A 16193-nucleotide genomic window follows, 5' to 3' on the forward strand; every position below is an offset into this window, starting at 1 on the left:
TCTTTTACTCATTTTTTTTCTCTCTCTCCTTCTCTCTCTCTCTCTCTCTCTCTCTCTCACACACACACACACACACACACACACACACACACACACTGCCTCTTCCTTGCTTTCTTTCTTCTCTTCTGGGGCACCCAGATCAGAGCAGACAGAGACAGAGAGGGGTAGAGGATGAGGCGGACAAGAGGGGTTTGAGGAGCAGAGGAAAGGCGAGCAGAAGAAAGAAGAGAAAAAAAGAGCAGAATTGAATCTGCAGGTATGGCTCCTTGGACATCTGCCTGTGTCCCCTCACTGTCCTCTTCTTTACCTTTCCACATGCTCTTTCTCTCTTCTCCTCCTCTGCTCTTCCTCTCTTTTCCCTGGAGTGCCACTGGCCAGAGTCTGGGTTGTGATGGTTTTCCAGCGTGTTTAGCCACGCACCGCTTACCCTCTCCCCACCTAGTTCTATCTATCTATCTATCTATCTATCTATCTATCTATCTATCTATCTATCTATCTATCTATCTATCTATCTATCTATCTATCTATCTATCTATCTATCTGTCTACAACCTTTTCCACACTTTTTATAGTCTTAACGTCCCTCTTTCTGCTTCTCTCTATGCTCTTTTTCTCCAAATCTGTCCACTGCCTTCATGGAAAATGATCAGGGCATTAGCAATGTGGAATGCTGCCCTCCCTTTTTAAACATATTGTCACTTTTTTTTTTTATAATAAAAAGTTTTTTTTCTTTCTTCCTCTGCCTGTCATACACCTGATCACTGGTTAAAAAAGCTGAATTATATGCAGCGGTTCTTCACCCCTCTGCAGCAAATCTCAAAAGCAATCCCCAGGAAACCCAAAGCTGCAGTTACCTGGAAATGTTACATCTTGTGGCCGATGTGAGAGAGAAGCTGGTGCTGAATTCTCTTCATAGTTATCACAGGTATTATTACTGAAACTCCTTTGGAAAGCTACGATCTATTACAGTAATGCAGTTTCTACCCAGTCGATGGTGCCTTGGTCCAGCATTATAAAACCTCATAACAGCAGCATTTCTCAAGCTATTTTCCACCATTAAGAGAGATGTAAATGAGCCGTTCTTTTAATGGGGGCTAGCCCTGGTGCTGCACCGGTTTGGTGTTTCCAAATTACTTTTTAACAATGCTAACAAGCAATTTCTGCAACCGAGGTGCCAATTATGGCGCTTTTTCCTACAATGTGACAAGTGTCTGGTGAGGAAAAACAACCAACAAAAATTAAAACGTCACTTCATCACACTGCCAAAACACAGTTTTTAGTGGAAGGGGCACTGAAAAACAAAGCTGATTTATTGTGTGTGTAATCTCACAAACACCCCAAAACTATAAACAGCAGTGAACACTCACCGTCATCTCACAGTTAATGTGTCCTAAGAGTGATGTCATCGAGAGGACACTTACTTTAGTGATATAACTCTTAAAGGTGATAATAGGGGAAAAGATGTAGATTTAAATTTGGGACTAAAGATAGACTGAAAATGTAGTTTCATAGGATGCTATAGGAAGTTTCACAAAAAGAAAATACAGTCAAATAATGAACTAAAGATAGCTGAAAAATCCTTCCTGGAGAATCACTTATACCAAAGACAGAATGCAGTTTTGGCATATTATTCTGTAAATGCCCTTTAAACTCAAGTGCCAGAGCTGGTTTTTCCTCCCAAAACGTAACACAGGGAAACAAAAGACTGAATCTCAGGGCATGGTTTTAGTGTAAGTGGTCCCTGCTGCTCCCTGGTTCCTGAGACAAAGATTTTAAAAGCGCTGTGCGTCTTGTTTAAAAGATCTTAGTTCTGTTATGAGCCGATGAGACGCAGATAATCTTACTGTTGAGGGTTTTTTTAAAGGAAGCAATAGCTTTGAAAAACGCGTGTGTCTAGTGTGTCCTAATGACTTCTGGTCCAGTTAGTCTGAGAGTCTGATCTCTCTAGCAGGCCGTCTGTCTGAGCAGTGGAGCTTGGGGGGGGGGGGGACTGGTTCCTCGGTTCCTCCCACACAGACCAGATCAGGTTCCCCCTACGCCTACACAATTTAGCACACACACAGATGACCATTTACACACTCGTATGCCGATGAACTTATGTATGCATGTGCAGTCACACGCTCTCATGCACGCACACACACACGCACACACACACACACGTTTAGCAGAAGGATCTGTGATATAGCTTAGCTGTCTAATGATCTCTGTATTTTACATTGATGAAAACAGATCAGCTGAGAGGGCAGACTGCTGTGGCGTATTTAAGTGGGCGGTTTTGGACGAAGGTGAACCGGAGGTTGGACGATCGACCGGCTCATATTGTCAGTATAATGGTCTCTGATGAAGATGCCCCCATGGAAATCTGGCATGTGAATACTGATAGCTGGAGTAATAAAAAGCAGCTTTTATCCTGGCATCTGCACAGTCTTAGGTGGTATCAGTGCCAGAGCGGCTGGAGGACATAGCCTGAAGAAAATTTAGATAAATGAAACATATTTGGAATATGACTGAAAACTAGATGTGTAACGGTACGCAAAACTCAGACTCCAGTACATACCTCGGTTTTGAATTCGTGGTTTGGTATGTTTTCGGTACAGTGAAATAAAGACATGAGAAACATGCTGCAATCTACTAACAAGACATAAAGTGATTCAGAAGGTTATCAAATAAATAAGAAGTACATTTTATAATAATAAAATGAATATCCATTAAAGTGCAGCATGTAGAAAATAATTGATACATTCAATGTATTTGCATCAGAAAGATAAATGTATCCACATTGTCTGAAGAAAGAGCAGATCTTTCTTTTTTGCCTTTATTAGCCACAGTGAGAGAAAGACAGGAAAGTCAGGGAGACAGAGGGGATGGCATGCAGCAAAGGCCAGGGGTTGGATAAAAGAAAACACAAACTTGTACTTTAATCACTTATGAAGGAAAAGGTATCACAAAAACACATTGTGTTCTCAGCTGTCAATTCACTTTCCTGATGCACATATGATCCTTGGTACCCTGGGAATCATGGAGATGATGATTTGATTTGAAGTAATTGCAGATTACTTGATTTGTTCTCTTCAAAAATTCTGTCCTGACATTACTTCCTTCAGTCACTCAATTTAATGGTAGCAAGTTAATGTAGCAGTAAAGAGTGAAGTTACAAGTTGTTCTGGCGAGTGGTCATTTAGTGATGGGACCTTTGTTTTCCCCAGAGTAAAAGTATACAGAGTATTACATTCAGTCCATTTGTTCTTATCCTGTAAACATTCTCTTTGTCATTTTGATGCTATATTGGATGTTGTTTCAACACCTCTTGTTTATTCTTTACTGACGAGCAATGGCTACTAGGTGCAAACATGCCACTATGACAATGCAGTGTGCAATAAAAAACTAAATTGATATGAGATAGGTTGCCTGTTTATATTCATTTATTGCACCTTCGGTGCAGCATAACAAGCTCCAAACAAATCTGCCTTGCAAAATTTAGTTAGTAGTAAATGGTAATTAATTAGTAAATAGTTTAATATAATAAATATTAATATATGTTGAATATATATATATATATATATATATATATATTAAACTAAATGTCAACATATAGCAAACATGGAGCAACATTAGAATTCATTAAGCATTTATGGCTACGCGACAAATGTAAACCCAATATTCAAACCCCTTTTAACACTTGTTTTGTGCCAACTCCTGCTAAAAACATCTGGCTCTTTAGCAGCTAAATGCTCCACAATGTTTCCCAGCTAGTCGTCATGAAAAACAGTAGCCTGCTAACAGTAAAGTTGCAAGTCGCACAGTCAAAACAAAAAGTTATACGTTAAACTGTTGAGCTGAGGTCAACTGTCAGTTTCTCAGTGACCTCTTTCACATTACACACAGTCAGCTGAGTCATTGTTAATACAGTGTGTATGTAAAAAATATTTATTAATGCAGCTTTAAATAGGTTCATATACTATGAAATGCTTGGCTTGATAGTATAATTGCCCAACCCTTACTCTACAGGCTCAGAAACTGCTGAGTAGGAAACTGAATATAATTCATGGAAATCTCAAATCAACCACCATAGTTTTTGCAAATAAGTGGATGTTTTTAAAATAAGTGGCTAGATGGCTCCTGGACCTTCTATCAAAAGCATAAACAAGTCATTTCTGCATTTCTCAACTGTCATAACATGAAAATCAGTCAAGGAGACAGGAGCACTTCCTGTTTTTTTTCCAACTCATCCATGTTTTTGCGCTCAGATGGTACCCAGGTGAATAAGGTCTATTAATTAAGGATGGATAGGTAGCAGTGCTTTTCCTGAAGCATGACCTCCTGTTGACATTGGAGCTGAAGTTTCCTCTGGTGTCCTCTCCTGCTCCGTAGGCCTGTTGGCCAACTTCCTGCCTCCACTCGAACTGTCTCAATAAAACATGAAGAACAAAGATATAAAAATGTGGAGGAAAGAGCGAAATGCACCTTTAGGAACATTAGTCTTTCTAATCCAACTGGGACCTGAGCTATGCAAACACACACAGACACACACACACACACACACACACACACACACACACACACACACACACACACACACGGCAGGAGGCTAACTGCTCCAAGTGGGAGCTGTGCTGCTGAGGGCCGGATGAAAGGAAACACTAAAACTACAACGAGGGAAAGACAGGTGGCCAGTTTGGCAGCTCCACACAATCATGCACACACACATACACACCAACACACATACACACATACACATACACACACATATGCATACAAACTCCTTCCTCCTCAAACCCCCTGTTGTGCACACCTGTGAAAGTGCCAAATTCTGGACTCTACCTCGTTCAGCTCCCCTGCTTTCTTCCTACCTCCCTTCTCTCTCTCTATCTCTCCCTCCTCTCCCCCACGATGAATCTTTCCCTCTCTTTCTGTCTCTCCGACAGCTCTACTGTGTAAACATTCCTCTTGTAAGCTAGCAGCCTGGCTCTCCTTTAATTGCTTGTTAAAAAGACATTTCCTGCTAAAGAGGATACCACCATGGAAGCCTCTGTGATTGCTCGATTGAATGTGTGTGCACGAGTGACTGTTTGCCCCTGATGAGTACATATGACAGTGAAGCTGCAGGGTCCAATTGTCTATCCATGTATGTGTTTATTCATTGTCACCAAGTCTTCGTTACTTAAATCGTATTCAGTCACCTGATTCCACCTAAGAAAAAAAACACTTGTGACTTGTGTGCAGAACAGTGGACTGTCAGAGCACTAGAGGCAGCATTATATTAGAAAACAATGAAGACAAACAACTGTAAGACACCAGAATTTCTCAACATCTGCCATGTTGTAAACCTTGCATAATCTCCTGAACACATCCTGACTTTAAAAGGCCAGTTGCTTCTCTTCAGCTCCTCTTGACAGGCCTCTTTTACGCTGAAACTTGTGGTTGAGGGTGATCAGGCCAGGTAATGATTCGCTTCTCTCTTGAGCTGACAATTGTTTCCCCATGATGCTTCTCCATTGTTATTCATCTGGTTTTCTCCTTCTTAAAGTAGAATCCTCACTGGTAGCTTATGCTGACTGTCTAGACTCAGTATTTATGTCTGTCTGGAAAATATACCCTTATGAGCAAAGATGAGACCACAACTACAAAGGTTCAGAGGACAACTGGTGTCGCATCCTTAAAAACTTAGTTTTTTCATAAATCAATTGTTAATGCAACCTTTAAGGACTGCAACTAATACTTATCTTCATTCTTGATTAGTCTGCTGATTATTTCCCTAATTAATTAATTCACCATTTAGTCCCATTACAGTTTCCTAAAGTCCAAGTTGACATTCAGAACTCAACATGATTCTGTTTACATTACATTACATTTACATTTAGTCCTTTGGCAGATGCTTTTTATCCAAAGCAACTTACAAACATCACTAAAGCTTGAGTGCAGTAGAAAACCAGTGTAAGTATTAAGTACTACATCTATTGAAGAAATGCAAGGAGATTGTATAAAGAACACCAAAAGTGCATAGTAAACCAGTTACACATGTTAGGATTTTTAGGAAAGGAGGTGCTCTTGGAAGAGATGAGTTTTCAAGAGATTCTTGAAGATAGAGAGGGACGTTGACCCTGCTCTCATTCGGTAGCTCGTTCCATCATCGGAGAACCACAGATGAGAACTGTGAGAGAAAAATGATAGACTTCAACTATGATAGAGAAAAAATTACAACAATTATAAAATATAAAATATAAAACAATTATCAAAATAGTTTAGCTGATTATGTTTCCATCAATTTACTGATCAATTAATCAACTCACTTTATTATTATTATTATTATTATAACTATTATGTCAATTATAAAATATGAAGAGCATTGATATTTGGCTCTGACGTCATCATTCTCAGTAACCAAAGCTCAGCACAGCACGGTGTGTTGATTCTCATCCCCCCTTAGGGAAAAGTGACTCAGAGCCTTTGGGTGCATGCTGGGGTGTAGGTGGGGTGTTTAGGCAACATTTGTGACAAAGTTCTGTGAATTGAAATGGTGGTCTGGTGGTTGGTCCACCACTTTGGTCCAGACTGAGATGCCTCAACAGCCATTGGATGAATTGCCATTAAATATGGGTCACACCCTCATGTCCCCCTCAGGATGAACTTTAATCACTTTGGTGATCAGTTCAAGAATTTAGCTGCTAATTTAACATTATAATGTTGACACGCTAAACTAATACGGTGAAACTGTTATACATTATTATATTAGCACGCTGACGTTAGCATTTAGCACACCACCTGCCAAAGTATAACCTCACGCATTTGCTAGCATGGCTGTAGACTCCGTGTTGTTAAATGCTACAGGAACGGCATCTGCGGCAGCAACAGCGCCAAGCTTTCAGGTGATCTCTGTGGCAGTCAGCACAGCAGCAAAAGAGTGAGCTGATGGTGATGGTTAAAGTCGTTGCCATAATTAAAAGGGATGTTTGGATATGTGTTTTTAGGTTTTTTGTGTTGCTGCTTTATAGCAACAATTGCTTAAATTACCATTTTGATTTCACAGTGTGGTATTAATGAAGTGGAAAGTCAGATAAAAGTGAGAGCGGTAGTGGACAGGAAGACACTGAAAAAACAGAAAATGGAAGACAAATAAACACTAATCACAAAATGGGCAAATGATTAAGTGCACAAGTGTTAGTTCTCATAGAGCTGATGTTGACACTGGCTGTTATCCCGTTGCCATAGTTTCACATGTGCAATGTGGACAGAGGTCTCGCATGTTCGAAATTACAAGGGAAAAATGAAAAGACACCAATTCTGATCTTGAGCCAAACCAGAACCGGGCCCAACACAGGTACAGCTGAACAATTATGAAATTAGAAGAACTCTATTTAACTGGATCTGCACATTCAAACCTTGTACAACACCATTTTCTGAACACCAACTTTAAAGAAGAACACAGCAAAGATATTATGGATGTTGAGAATATTTTACATACTTCATGTTGAAATATCAGAAAGTGCTAAAGAGATTTACATTTGACATAACAGCTCTTTGCTATAGAGGGATGGAAAACAGAGCCAGACCTTAACCAAGCGCAGGCTCAGTGACCGCCAGCTGACAATCAGTGGAGATGTATGAAATCTTAGCAACCAAAGGAAAACAGAATATCTGGTAACTGTTCAGCAGGCGATGTTGAGCTCCTCCTGCATTAATCTGTCAACTATGAGAAAACACTGGGTGACCTGCACAGACTTTTCTACTTGACCTGGGCTTGCCAAAGATGAAGATTGAGATAGATGGATTTGAGACACACCCTTAGGTGCCTAAGTTGCACACACACTGGGCTGCAAGAGCTGCAAGTGTTTCATCCTTTTACAGAGTGCGTGAATCAGGAGCCACTTTAGGTTTTATTAGCCTCTAAGCAGGCGGGTACTGATCCAACTGTGAACATGTGCTGCCCTCCCCAGAGTGAAAAATCTGAGCTCCCTGGATACAGTTATTAGGCATAAGACAAGAAATCAAAAAAATAAAGAAAATTGAAAATAGCTGCTTTTATTCAACCGTAACTGAAAATAATTTGGTATTTGCAGTCCAGATTAATAAAAGGGAGAGTTTTTTGGGGAGAGGAGACTGAGTAGACTGAGGAGGTTTGGGTGGGGCGAGGAGGAGGAGCAGGTACACACTGCAGCAATCCTCTCCTCAGCTATAGAAATACTGATGAGAAAGAAGGAGAGGGTAAGAAAGAGAGAATAAGAAGAGAAGCCAAGCCTTCAGTCAGTAGCAGCTTGCCAGAGTGTTGCTTTGCTTCGCCAGGTCCCTGTGCTCTCTGCTCTGTCCTCTCCAATAAGACCCCTGGTTTAATGCTGGAAAATTCCCTCCAAGCTGTCAATCACCCCCTTTAATAAAAACAAAGTATAACATTGCGGTCTCACTCGCTCTCCGTTCCCCCTCGAGAATTAGAATGCGAGGTTTTGTCTGCGGAACTGTGAAAATCTCCTCTGCTTTTATTAGCAAAGCCCTGGTTCGACCGAAACTCTGGAAAAATCTGGCCACTCTCCGCTCTGCGTCTCCCATCTGGACTACATTAAAGCCAACCACCTGGACCCAAACCAAACCTGAAATGAAACTGGGGGTATTACAGAAAATAACTTCAGGATCTGCCTGCATACACACACACACACACACACACACACACATATAGATACATATCTTCTTTTATTCAGTCGTGCACTTATTTGCGTGTGTGCATGATCCGTACTTGGTTCATCCAGCCTCCTGTTTCTCTCACTTTCTATTCCATGCTTAATCAGATTTCCTTAAGGAAAACTAGTCTTAACCTGCGTGATGAGCTCTGATTTGACTGACTGGCTGGTTGGGTGTGTGTGTGTGTGTGTGTGTGTGTGTGTGTTTTTCTGTAACTCACCAACTGATGGACTAGTTGGGTGCTGACAAGCTGGCTAACATGGCTGACAGAATGAAGGATTGACTGGCTGATTTATGAGCGACACTTACTGACTGACTGAGTGGCAGCTGGCAATATAGAATATGTGTGAGATTAATGAACTCTTTCTTTTACTGATGATCCAAGCAAAACTCCTTTGAATTATAGGTTTCAGCCCTGAGTGAACTGCAAGCTACCATGTTGTCTTTAAATCTCTAAAGTAACTGCTCATCACAGGATATGAACCCTACCTTTTCGGCCATTAATCTGGATGGAACTGCATGACATATGCTTTCATTATGATGAGCGTGGGCACTGTAGTTTCTTTTAATCCCATATACACCAACCTGCTGCTGTATGTAATCAACAGAGGACCAAATGTGTATTAATCTGCCACTGAATAAAATCCCCAACAAAAAACACTATTTCCTCTTGTTTGAGAAATGTAAAAAGACTAGTGTCCAGCTGTTGAATCACTAATGAAACTATATATTTGTGACCAGTTTTTAAGGATTTATGTCTTTAGTAGAAAAGACTAGGCCCAAGAGCCACAGACAGCTTGGAGAGGTCTGAAAGCATTGAGAGACATTGTTGGTTTTGGTCTTTTCATATGATTTATTGACAGTAAGAAAAAAAAATTAATAATATCAGCCTTATACTTAAAAGCAAATTATTGCAGGGATGGTAAAAGCAAACAAACATTTTGAAAATCTTTACAAGGATTTTCTTTTAACACTTTCACTCTAATTACAAGCAAAAATAATAGACTGTAAATAAAAAATGGTTGAAGCTTCCGTGACGTCACCTACAGGTTTTTGAAGTGCGGTTTTGAAGCACAGGGTGAGCTAGGTGACAGCAGACGGTGATGCCTGACTCCGCCTAACTCCCAGTTAATCCAAAAATGCCCAAAAAGGCGGGGCATGTGTGGAGCCGAGACTTCAGTGCATGTTGGTTTGATAACTGTGGCAACCATGTTACCATTTGTAACGTTAGCACAACTGGTTGTCTGGGCATCTTGCTCGTAGGCTAACCCAAAGTTAGTCTGTTTGTTGGCTAATTATCTAATTAACAAGCTAAGCTATAAGCCATTTATGGGGAGCACAGATGCCAACACTTGCTAATTATTGCTAACATATAAATTACACAATACTTGAATTTCATTCACCTCAAGAACCTGGCTGAGATGACAGGTGCCATGTACGTCAGGTGAAGCTGTTCCATCTCACCTTATTACAGACACACTGAAGAATGGAGTAAAGTAGACCAGAAGAGGATTGAGTATCTTAAGGCTTCAGAGGACATGCACATGCAGACACACACACACGCACACGCACACACGCACACACACACACACACACACACACACACACACACACTGCCAGCTGGTTGTATTCCAAAACCACTCTCAGCCTCCTTAAATCACCAAGGTAAAGTGTTAGTAGAGGCAGAACAAAATGAAATGAAAATAAACATGGCAGAGCAACGTTTACAGCCCAGAACCCAGTATCACTCCCCTCGGTGGAAAACACACCATAAATTACTGCAGATCATTTTGTGGAATTTCGGAAAAAATTGTTCTGCACTCCAACAAAAAATTGGGCAGTTGATTTATATCAGCATTAAATGTGCATGCGAGTGAGAGAGCTGTATGTGTGTGTGTGGGGGTGATTTGTGTATGTGCCTGCTGGGTGTCCTTGTGCGCATCCATTTGTTTATGTAGAAGATTTGTCCTGTGTGTGTTAGAGCGCAAGACCGGGTTGTAGCTGTGTGGAGTAACAACGCTGTGGTTTTTGACCATATGATTCTGTACATTTCTTGCTCTGTAGGCAGCTGGACAGCTTCCACCGCTCATAACAACAATATGTTCCATATGAATCCCACTCCTCACTACTGTCAACGTTTGGCTACGAACACAACCCCGGCTGCACACATTTGTAATATCCTTGGCTGGTACTAGCTTGGAGCCAATAAAAAAGGGACAAGACAAAATCATCAATGTCAAGGCAATTCTTTTTTATTGTCGCTTCTCTGAGGAAAGCATTCTCCTGGGAGACAACAAATTCAAACACACAGTTTACAGTAACTGAACTCTTTGTTTAGATGTAAGCTACTGTTTGGTGCAGTTGAAATGCTGGTCATGTACTGCACTGTATGTCAACAAAGATAGTAATCAACTTTGCATTCCTTACCCAAACAGTCCTCATACATTGTACCCCATCATAGTTTAGGTAAACATATGAATGAATGAAAGTGATATTCACTGTCCTTTTAGTTCTGTTTTGGTCTCCATCAGCTCCTGAGAAAACCTTTAGCTAAATGCTCCTCTACATGCACTACCTACTTGCTTACTTGCTAACTTTGTGCAAAAAGGCACCAAAAGGCTCTGTAGAGCTGTGGGGAACTGTAAAGTTGGTGATGGTTTTCTGTGGGTTCATCACAAATAACAAGTCATTTGATCCACTGTTAATATAAAAAATATTGATTTTTCCATGTGAATCCCACTCCTCGCTCCTCACACGCTTCAAGGATTGCATGTGGTAAGCCTGAAAATCAAATGATAACAGTTGTAGTTGTTCCCTGAAAGCAAGAAGTTAAAAATATAAAGCAGTAGCATGAACGCTTAAGCCAAAATATTCCTCTATCTGAATATGATGAGACAATTGTCAGGGCCCTTTGGTAGCAATTACAGCTGGGAGCCTCTGTTGAATAATCTCATCTTTGCACATCTGGACACTGTAATTTTTGTCCAGTCCTACTTTGCTAAATTGCTCCAGCTCCATCACACAGAATGGGAAAAATGAGCAAATTGAAACTGTCAAGGCCTTGTCCACATTCTCAGTTCAGCTGAAGTTTGGGCTCTGACTCAGCTTTGGCTTTGTCTCCTGGGTCAGCACGGAGGCGATCAATTCTCTGCAACAGGTCTTCTTCCTGTATTCCCAGCCATAATTCTGCATTCATTTTGATTTTAAGGAGAAATGATGCTGCCACTATCACTGTGCTGTTGCTGTTAGGTCTGCACTTAACAGATGTACAGCTGAGCACATGGGTCAAACATTTTAGTTATCTGTTAATTAGACCATGAACAAACATAATCTTTTATGCTTTTCTTTCAGAAAGCAAAGAGCGAGACAAATAAAACAGCTGTGTCACCTGCACATAACAGTATTAAACTCATGTTTACATTACTATTTTGAAGACTAATCATCCTGAATAACAGTAGAATATTCTTGAGCTACAGTATGCAAGTCTGAAATAAGGATTTCTACAACCCATAACTGCAAATGCAGTGTATAAACAAACCAAATTGTGAGTGAAATCTCCTGAAGATCTGTACCATATTGTATAGCTTAAAGGCATGAGGTCTGTGTCCCAGTTTATTTGTGCAAAAAGCTTGTGGCCTGGGTAGCAAATCAGAATCTCCCATTTTTAAGTATGGAACTGAATTGCTATGGACATCTCAGCATAACGTTTAAAATATGAGCAGGATTGTACACTGGCAGTGGCTCAAATGGAAAAAGGGGCATCAGTCACAAGCATATGGTTAGGAATTGAACATGCAGGACAGTCTGCACATTGTGAGTGACTTAAGTGTTGCTCACTCTGCTGTATTGGTCATTTACGGGTGGATAACAGAGGTCACATTACTATGGTGTCTGAGTGAGGCTTCCAGCCTCTTGCTCTTTAGCCAGTCCAGATTCCTGCGTGTTTGTGTGTTAGATTAATGTGTCATGGACACAAACTGAACGCATTTGTTTAGTCAGGACACTGTGCCAGTGGGTAAGAGAAAGGTTCTGGTTAGTACAGTATCAGATTTCAGAGTTGGTGATTTAAAGGAAAATTGGTTGGAATGTGCTACAGCTGTGAGTGGTGTGGCTCTAAAGGCACTCACACAGCTGTATCACTATATCACCAACTGAGAAACATTACTGCATGACACAAGCCAGGTTGTGATTGTCCAAAATACCAGCAGGATTTGTAAGAAGAGCCTATATTGTTGATATTGTTTTTTATTGCATTTTATTGCTTCTGCCTGAGAAAATTTGACATTAATTTTCTGAAAATACTGGAAAAATATTTAAGTTACTGACACAAAAATGCTACAAAGTTCAAACACCCACATGCTGGTGTAATGCTTCATATTTGGTTCGATCTAAGGATATATTTTCCCTCTGACCCATGGGATAAAAAACAATACTGAAAGGCAGAAATTAACTACAAAGTGTCTCCAAGAGTTATCAGTCAAAATGGAGAATAATGGCAGCACTGAGAAGCTGCAGACTACTTTACCAACATTTATTCAAACTGTCAAATCCCATACATCACCAACATAAAGAGCACATGTTTGAGAGTAACAAAAAATTGAGAGGCTGATCCAAAGATCAAAGGAGACAAGGGGAGAAACTGAAACTAGGAGTTCCTCCAGATAACCCATAATTCACACACCCAGAGGGTCAAAGTCATACAGTTACAGTAGACCACCAAAGTCGAAAAGATGCAAAATGTCTTTGCAAATGTCAAGACTGTCCAAGACTATGAGCAATTTATAATTCTACAGGAGAACAGCAGCTGCCAAAGAGTTGACCTGGTGTTCTTGTCCATTACTCAGCACTCTGTTTACTTTGCAAAGCTCACTTTGCTCTGGGAAGATGTAGTAGATGTATGCAAGGAAAAAGGTTTACAACACCAAACTAGTCCCAGCAAGCTGTAAGTGCTGGATACACCCTGTGGAATCTGGGTGCCACGGATTTGTTAGCCACAAGCAGTTTACCAAAGCAGTCACAGCAGGGTCATGTGGTCAGGGCGGAGGTCAGAGCACACTGGGCTTCCCTATAGAGGAGCGACTCTGGCTGAAAACAGAAAGGACAACCCTCATGGACCCATTTCATTGGTAATGAAATGTTAGTATTAGCATAGTAGCAAAGACTGAGAGAGTTGGTGGGTGTCCCGTCCTAGTTTCAAACTGAGGCTATGGGTATCCTTCTCGAGACAGCCACTTGGTCATAAGGACCTCTTTATAGTGTGTTTGTAAGTTGTTACTAATGGATTCATTATTGGTTTATTATTGGTATCATTTCCTGATTCTTTAAAGATCAAGTTATAACTAAGAACAACTTCAGCCAGGTTATGATACATCCTGGTGGCTTGAATAAAAATTTTGATAATTATTCCGAGGCACATTTATCCCTTTATCAGTTAATGACGGAGGGAGAGAGAGATGCAACAAAGGTCTGAGGCCGGACTTGAACGAGGGGTTTTGCAGTTCATGCTTCACTGTCTTAGCTATAGCGCCCCAAATAAATCCATGTTTGAGTCTGTCATAACCTATATCTAACAGCTCTAAAAATAAGTTCAGAACATTACGATTATTTAGAAATCATAATTGCCAATAGCCTGTAGAGTATATTCAAGATCCACAAAAACTACTGCACCTCTGAGGGTCCCCTTGCTGGATGTGTTCCTCATTGTTTTTTTAAAGCGTGCAGCATAATCTGGTTCTGATTTCAGCACTGCATCAACATCAGCCTCTCACAGGACAGACGAGTTAGACTAGAAGCTTGTGGCATACTGTGTACACTTACTTGATATATGGTTTCCTTTATTTTACAATGCTTTATTATTTTTCTATTTTTATCATAGTAAACCATGAATCATTATCATGTAGACAGTGCACAAAAAACACAGACATACAAAACAAAGCTGTGGTTTCAGTGGAAAGGATTAGAGCCTTCTGAACTCTATTTCCCAGAAGGCCTACTGAGTCAGAAGACTTCTGCACAGACTCAAATGACAAGACAGAAAAGACAGGAGGAGAAACTGAGAGGGAGCCAGATGGACAGAAAGTAAAAGCAGAACTTCACAGACGTAATGAAAGGAAGATGCTTCCAGTAAACACACAGAGAACAGATTGTCCTGTGCTAATTCACTATATGAAAATGATCAATAATGAGTGTGACAACCAAGGCTATAACTCACTTTCATTTCATTTTCAGAGTGCTTTCTGTCCAGCACTTGGCTTTGGCAGGACATGTCACGGTTGCAAATTTTATGTTGTTGTTACACTGATGTGATTATGTTTAGAAATATGAGAATACAGTGAAAACATCCAGAGAACAGGAAACGCAGCTTCTGTATATACTTTGTACAGACTGGATTGAACTGACCCCAGCAGTGAAACGGTGCAAACACACCATGGCAGATGTGGAGTTGTGGGATTATGGGTCCCAATAAGTTATGGAATGCACTTCTGCCACTTGTCTCTGCATGGACCATAAACCAACCTTCTCCTCCATGGACAATGAGCCTCCTTGTGAAAGAGGAAAGATGTTCAGGGAGAATGAGATGAGCCTGCCAACAGAAATAAAGATAGAGGGGATGGAGCGCTCTGTAAAAACGTGGAAGCTTTCAAATGAGAGGAAGAATAAGATCTGTGCTCCGCTGTGAGCCATCAATCAGTTTAGAAGGCTCTCTCTTTTTGCAAGCAGAACAAATGATAATATTTTGATCAGCATAAATTAGATGCTGTACCTCACTGAATGTTCTCGTACTTCCCCATGACAAACATGTTAAACCTTTGTTCTTAAATAGAGTCATTTAATATATTTTATTGAATATTTCAAGTCTGGCCTCAGAAAATCTGTAACAACATAAAGGAGTAAAGGAGATTCTTGGCTTTCTACGATTTCTTTTTTCGCTTAACTTTGTTTCTTACAGGGAAAAAAACATAGATCATTTGACACTTTATGTATTATTCAAATAGATTTGACTGACTCCCATACAAGCGATCTCCTTTAGTGTTTTACTTTGGACTATAAAACATTAAGTGTAACTTGGAGCAGGTAGATTGCGTTAACAGAAGAATCACTGGTCTTCTCCTCAGTCTGTGAGAATTTGTCCATGTAAAAACACTAACGCATACTGTATTTCAAAGATGAAAAGTACCATGGTTAAGCAACAGAAATCCAAATTATCTTTAAATCATTAATGGTTTGGAAATCTGGTAATTAATGAAATAAGATAACTTTAAAGCAATAGTATTTGTGTTTATTTGATTTCTTGCAGAGGGTTAGATAAGAAACCAATATCACTTGTGTGTATGGTGAAAATGAAGCTAAGCCCAGCAGCCAATTAGCTTAGCTTCACTAAACAAAGCTAAGCACATTCTGTGTAAAAGCCTTTTTTTTACATTTTTGATAGAGAAAAAAATGATTAGTTAATTTTAAGTTTTAGACGTGTGGGTAGGCACATTTTTGTCATGCTGTCGGGCCTTTATTTGTTTTGAACATCTG

The sequence above is a fragment of the Seriola lalandi genome, unplaced genomic scaffold (assembly GCF_002814215.2).
Source record: "Seriola lalandi dorsalis isolate HSWRI2012SDOR001 ecotype SW California unplaced genomic scaffold, Sedor1 jcf7180002054425, whole genome shotgun sequence".
In the NCBI taxonomy this organism is placed as follows: Eukaryota; Metazoa; Chordata; class Actinopteri; order Carangiformes; family Carangidae; genus Seriola; species Seriola lalandi.